Raw genomic sequence first — 7500 nt, 5'->3', positions numbered from 1 at the left:
TAGAAGAACGACTGACATAGAAACATAGCTTTTTCAGGTAAAAATGGGTTAAATGGGTTAAAGTGTAATGTTGAAAATGGAATGCATGTTAATCCTTCATGAGTTAATTAATGAGTCACTTCATTACTTAAGAATCCCATAGTTGGAAAATACCTACATGTGTTCCCATTGACTGGAGGGATTGTGGCGACACCGGCAAACAGCGTTGCCATCTCCCAGCACACAAAAACACTCACACGCACCGTGCGTGCATGCCATGCACACACGCACACACACACACACATACATTCTCGCACTTCGCACCACACACTATATAGCAAAACAAAGGAACCACATGAAACCGACACACATGCGCGCATGTGTGCAACACCGTATCACGCTATGCAAACACACGTGTGCATGCTGCATGCATGACCTGACACACACTCACGCACGCACGCGCGGCTAAATAAACCAGTAACAGCAACATATACCACCGTGGGAATATAAACATGTGATAAATATAGACGAAGACAAACAGTGAACTTCATCAAAATAGCATGTGTTGCAACGCTCCAACCACTACAACCACTAAACATCACAAACTCTGTCTTTAAACAAACGCCAACAACACACGACCCACGTACGACAAACGGATCTGTATCGACAGCTGTGCTGCTCAAACACCTTCATTTCAGTCAAACAGATCCCTGCGACCGAAGGTGGCAGTTACAATGTGAAACCTTGGTGTTTTTGTCTAACTCACTCAATCTGTCACCATATACGGGAATGTCCCCATATATATGAATGAACCATGGTTGTGATGTCACGTCTAGTGACGTCTCCAAGACACACTATGGCCTTGGGAGCCCCGGCCGTTGTCTGGCCAGGGAACGCCAGACGTCAGATGACGGGCCTGCCCTAATGTTATAAGTGCAGCCGCCCGCTCCCGGCAGCCGGCGGAAACTAGAGTCCTCAACAGGCCCGGAAATTAAGGCCGGCCCGGTCCTACCTGGGCCCTCATCAAACCCTGTACACTCAAGACACTGCCGCCCCCGCAGCCACCCTTAGATCTCCATATATGGAGCTGACCTGTTCTGACATTCCATATCTTGATCTTTACCTTTAGGGCGAGGTCGCCGAGAGCTCAGACGTCTTACTGGTATTTCACCGTTTATTTGTACTACTATTACTATACTATTTACCCATGCATCTCTTGACATACTGTACTGTATGTCAAATATCCTAATCATACGAGCAATGTCAAATATGTACACATATTATCCAACCAGTTCTTCTTGTTTCTTTCTTTCTCTATTCTTTTGAAAATTATAGTTTGTGTCAGACAGCAAAACCCACCCACTGTTTTACACCTGAGTGATATGACAATAAGGTTGAATCTACATTTTGTACAATGACAGGGTGTCTCTCAGAATGTAGAATACATTGTACAATGAGAGGGTGTCTCTCAGAATGTAGATGCAATTGTACAATGGCAGGGTGTCTCTCAGAATGTAGAATACATTGTACAATGAAAGGGTGTCTCTCAGAATGTAGAATACATTGTACAATGAAAGGGTGTCTCTCAGAATGTAGAATACATTGTACAATGGCAGGGTGTCTCTCAGAATGTAGAATACATTGTACAATGAGAGGGTGTCTCTCAGAATGTAGAATACATTGTACAATGGCAGGGTGTCTCTCAGAATGTAGAATACATTGTACAATGAGAGGGTGTCTCTCAGAATGTAGAATACATTGTACAATGACAGGGTGTCTCTCGGAATGTAGAATACATTGTACAATGAGAGGGTGTCTCTCGGAATGTAGAATACATTGTACATTGGCAGGGTGTCTCTCAGAATGTAGAATACATTGTACAATGAGAGGGTGTCTCTCAGAATGTAGAATACATTGTACAATGAGAGGGTGTCTCTCAGAATGTAGAATAGATTGTACAATGAGAGGGTGTCTCTCAGAATGTAGAATACATTGTACAATGAGAGGGTGTCTCTCAGAATGTAGAATACATTGTACAATGAGAGGGTGTCTCTCAGAATGTAGAATACATTGTACAATGAGAGGGTGTCTCTCAGTGAACATATTTCCAGCGCGAGTCACAGTCATACCATGGCCTGCATCACTGTTGGTTTGTGTGTTGTTGGTGATTTCATAACTTCCCTCTCGTTCTACGGCTGACAGGAAATCCGTCATCTCTCTCCTTCCAGATGTTGTTATTTTTTTTACTTCTCCCCAAATGCGCTAAAGAATGAATGGCCTGCTATATACAGTAAATCATCTGACACACCATCACGCATGCGCATGCGCGCACACACACACACACACACACACACACACACACACACACACACACACACACACACACACACACACACACACACACACACACACACACACACACACACACACACACACACACACACACACACACACACACACACACACACACACACACACACACACACACACACACACACACACACACACACCTTTTTGAATTCTGGGCCAGCATGACTCATGAGAAATGTCATGCGAGGATATCTGGCCAGCCGGGGCGCCTGATGGAGGGAAAAGGAACTGGTCTCTATACTGCCTCCCCCTGGCCAGCCTGATGTAGGGGAAAGGAACTGGTCTCTATACTGCCTCCCCCTGGCCAGCCTGATGTAGGGGAAAGGAACTGGTCTCTATAGAGCGCCGCAGTCCCTCCCCCTTTCAGAAAAACGAGTGGCCCAGGAAATGAAAACCCAATGCATTCTCCCATCGGCACTTCTTATTTAATTTATTTAAAGACGGTTACGCCGCAGACAAAGCCAACTCGGATCGTGACAAATCATGACAATGAACACAATGTTTTGGGCCGATCAAATCATTAGAAAGAAGAAAAGAAAGTCAGGAGACAACACTATTTGTTTTGTTTTTCGTCTTATAAATTATTTGATCGGCCCAAAACATTGTGTTCATTGTCATGATTTGTCACGATCCGAGTTGGCTTTGTCCGCGGCGTAACCGTCTTTAAATAAATTAAATAAGAAGTGCCGATGGGAGAATGCATTGGGTTTTCATTTCCTGGGCCACTCGTTTTTCTGAAAGGGGGAGGGGCTGCGGCGCTCTATACTGCCTCCCCCTGGCCAGCCTGATGGAGGGGAAAGGAACTGGTCTCTATACTGCCTCCCCCTGGCCAGCCTGATGTAGGGGAAAGGAACTGGTCTCTATACTGCCTCCCCCTGGCCAGCCTGATGTAGGGGAAAGGAACTGGTCTCTATACTGCCTCCCCCTGGCCAGCCTGATGTAGGGGAAAGGAACTGGTCTCTATACTGCCTCCCCCTGGCCAGCCTGATGGAGGGAAAAGGAAATGGTCTCTATACTGCCTCCCCCTGGCCAGCCTGAAGGAGGGGAAAGGAACTAGTCTCTATACTGCCTCCCCCTGGCCATCCGGGGAACCCAGGATTACATTAGACAATTGACACCGAGTGAAAAAAAGTGTTACAAAAATCGTGGGATTGTTTTTATCCCACGATTTTTGTAACACTACAGCGTAAATCTGTCCCATATCTCCATATATGGAGCTGTCCTGTTCTGACATCACAATGAGATTCTGACGTCTGCATTAGAGATGCAACGATACTGATTTTTCAATTCCGATCCGATCCGATATATTAATATTGAAATTTCCCGATATCCGATATTTGCCGATCCGATATTTGCTGTAGGCTACATAGCAAAACAAATGAATGCAAAAAAATGCATTAACTTTCAATAAGCCATTTATTAATTGTACAAATGCCTTACATTTAAATTCAGAGAGGGGATGTTTATGGTTAAGTGTTTAACCTGTAAAAAATAAGAATAAGAAGTGTTTAACCTGTAAACCTTAATGAAATGGCAACCTGTTAATTAATACTATGGTTTATTAATAATAATAATAATAATAATAATAGTAATTATTATTATTGCTATATACACGTGGTACCTTTTTACCCCTAATGTGATGCCTGGAATCAGCTGCGCTATCATGTGACAAAAGCCTTGAGTCTTACCGACATAACTCGGGGAGAAAAAAAATACCTCAGGACGTTTGTTATGGTGCTGGTGTTGTGTTGCTACTTTAGTTTGCAAACTCTGTCTTTGTCTTAAGAATTGCACTAAACTTACAATCTGAATCAATATTTGAGCTTCTGACAACAATGTCATGGTTTGATGACTGAGCCAATTATATAAAGACATATTTAACCGCGATGACGACGCGCGCTTATTCTTCATCATCATCGTCACAGCAGCATTTCTTTTCAATAGCAATAATAAAGTTACAAATATTCAATCACACACTAAACAGTGATTCCATTCTCTTGCATATTGCACCTTAGTGGGGCTTTTTTCTATAAACTGTTTGCAGTCTGTACATACTGGAGGTTGGATTCGCTCACTGCACTGTCTGTGCAGGACGGACTGTAGTAAACATTAAACACGTGTCCCCCTCCTGTATCGGAGCGTGTATCGGTGGCGTCAAATCCGATCTCCGATACATTAATTAAGCTGGATCGGAGGCCGATCCCGATATAATATCGGATCGGTTGCATCTCTAGTCTGCATAGACTCCATATTTGGGCACGCCTGACAAAGAACTCCATATATGGTGACATAAAAGTGACAGACATAATAACTGGGTGGGGCATTAATTTCCAATTACCCAACAGGGCACGGCTCCAGTCGTGTAATCATCTGAATACACATTAAACCAACCTGATGAGACGAGTGGTCTTTACACTGCTGGAGAGAGAGAGACCTTCAGATCACACCTGGAGAGAGATAGAGAGAGAGAGAGAGAGAGAGAGAGAGAGAGAGAGAGAGAGAGAGAGAGAGAGAGAGAGAGGGGGGGGGTAAATATTAGGATACAAGGCATCGTACAAATGTCATGCACAACACACGCAACACACACGCACACACGCACGCCATGTGGCCATTGAGCAAACTCAAGCGCCTCCTCATCTGCTGCGGCAGAGAGAGAGAGGGGAGAACGTTCCTCGTTCACCAGTTTTGCGTGAGTGTGTGAGAGATAGAGAGAGATAGACAGAGAGACAGAGAGAGAGGGAGAATGAATGAATGAATGAAAAACGAACAGAAGCTGAGATGAAGGCGAGTTGTTTTGCTCCGTTGTTTCCATGGCGACACAGACAAGCTGCAAAACGTTAATTGCTTAACGACGACTAATGGTTCAGAAAGAGAGAGAGAGAGAGAGAGAGAGAGAGAGATGCACTGTTGCCTGCTAATTACAATGTGGAGCATGCGTGCATGAGAGAGAGAGAAGAACCAGACAGACAGGGAGATGCCATTAGGGAGGGAATATACCCACTGTGGGTGTCGTCTGTGTGCGTGTGTGCGTGCGTGCGTGTGTGGAGGGTACAACCACCCCAGCTACATCATCGGTGAAGCCGTGTCAGTCCATCCATCGCATTGCTTTTCACCGGGAACCACACCTAGCCCTAAACGAGTGCGACAGAGCACGGCTGCAGTCCTCCCTCCATGCTCCTGCTGCTAGCCTGGCACGCTGACTGACTGCTGCTAGCCTGGCACGCTGACTGACTGCTGCTAGCCTGGCACGGTGACTGACTGCACCCCGACCAAAGATGACCGCTCCACTCCACTCAGCTCTTCCAGTCCTCCCAGGGAGTGTCTTGGTGTGTTGGGTGGGTGTGTCACTCCTCCAGTCCTCCCAGGGAGTGTCTTGGTGTGTCATTCCTCCCGTCCTCCCAGGGAGGGTCTGTGTTGGGTGGCGGGTGTGTGTTTTGGTGGCAGTTCTGTTGCCGTACATATAATGTGAGCTTTGAGCATTCCCTACTTTCTAGACCTAGAGCCCCTGTGTGCTACTGTAGCTGTCTGTACTGCATGTTAAACCTGTCTGTACTGCATGTTAAACCTGTCTGTACTGCATGACAGTATGTGTCTCTGATGTATTGGTACAGTGGACAGACAGTATGTGTCTCTGATGTCTTGGTACAGTGGACAGTATGTGTCTGATGTATTGGTACAGTGGACAGACAGTATGTGTCTTTGATGTCTTGGTACAGTGGACAGACAGTATGTGTCTTTGATGTCTTGGTACAGTGGACAGACAGTATGTGTCTCTGATGTCTTGGTACAGTGGACAGACAGTATGTGTCTCTGATGTCTTGGTACAGTGGACAGACAGTATGTGTCTCTGATGTCTTGGTACAGTGGGCAGACAGTATGTGTCTCTGATGTCTTGGTACAGTGGACAGACAGTATGTGTCTGATGTATTGGTACAGTGGACAGACAGTATGTGTCTCTGATGTCTTGGTACAGTGGACAGACAGTATGTGTCTCTGATGTCTTGGTACAGTGGACAGACAGTATGTGTCTCTGATGTCTTGGTACAGTGGGCAGACAGTATGTGTCTCTGATGTCTTGGTACAGTGGACAGACGGTATGTGTCTCTGATGTCTTGGTACAGTGGACAGACAGTATGTGTCTCTGATGTCTTTGTACAGTGGACAGACGGTATGTGTCTCTGATGTCTTGGTACAGTGGACAGACAGTATGTGTCTCTGATGTCTTGTGACAGTGGACAGACAGTATGTGTCTCTGATGTCTTGGTACAGTGGACAGACAGTATGTGTCTCTGATGTCTTGGTACAGTGACCAGACAGTATGTGTCTCTGAGAGAGAGTACCATTGTCTTACTTGTGAGAGAGAGAGTGTTGTCTGCTAATTCCCCCACACGCTAACTCTGTCATTTCTCAACCTAAAGTGTTCACATAATCGTAGTGGAGTAAAAGTACAATATTTGGATCCGAGATGTAGCGCAGTAGTACGCAGTAACAAAAAAGTACAAATACCTTAAAATTGTAGGACTACTTAAGTAGCCTACAGTACCTAAGTACTGTACATGCACTTAGTTACTTTCCAGCACTGCTGAAAACGAGGACAGGGAGCAGGGACGTGTGTGTGTGTGTGTGTGTGTGTGTGTGTGTGTGTGTGTGTGTGCGTGTGTGTGTGTGTGTGTGTGTGTGTGCGTGTGTCTCGTCCCCTCTACACCCTCTCATGTCAATGAAAGTGGGCTCCCTGGAAACGACAGTTAAGCCCGAGTGCTGCCCAGCAACCAGAGAGAGAGAGAGAGAGAGAGAGAGAGAGAGATAGAGAGAGAGAGAGAGAGGGAGAGAGAGAGAGAGAGGCCTTGTCACTGGTGATATGTGTACTCTGCTGTGCTTTCGAGTGCCTCGCTAGAAACACACAGACGTGTTGCTGTGAGGGAGTCAAAGTCAGGAGAGGAGAGGAGAGGTTACATCACCACCTGCTCAAAATCAACTACGCCCACCATCTCTCTCTCTCTGGCCAGTCAGTGATGATGATGTTGACAGAGAGACTAATATGTCCTGTGGTCTGTCTCTGTCACAGTAAGACCATCGGCAGACAGACAGACTAGCGCCCCTCACAAAACACACAGAAAGTTAGAACATGGAGATTCTGACATTCTGACGTTT

At 45.8% G+C, this 7500-nt stretch overlaps 1 protein-coding gene across 3 annotated transcripts in view; it reads right to left on the bottom strand.

Annotated features, from left to right (window-relative positions):
• The window catches only part of LOC310854082 (uncharacterized protein), a 91079-nt gene that overhangs the window by 49512 nt on the left and 34067 nt on the right, over positions 1-7500 (bottom strand). For all 3 annotated transcript variants that reach the window (XM_083758564.1, XM_083758566.1, XM_083758565.1), the window contains exon 3: positions 4741-4796. The gene's annotated coding sequence lies outside the window, so the exon portion shown is untranslated. The remainder of the gene's footprint in view (positions 1-4740; positions 4797-7500) is intronic.

The sequence above is a fragment of the Protomyctophum parallelum genome, assembly GCF_964188405.1.
Source record: "Protomyctophum parallelum genome assembly, chromosome: 23".
In the NCBI taxonomy this organism is placed as follows: domain Eukaryota; kingdom Metazoa; phylum Chordata; class Actinopteri; order Myctophiformes; family Myctophidae; genus Protomyctophum; species Protomyctophum parallelum.
The sequence above is the reverse complement of the archived record's forward strand: the minus strand, read 5'-3'. Positions and strand labels throughout refer to the sequence as shown.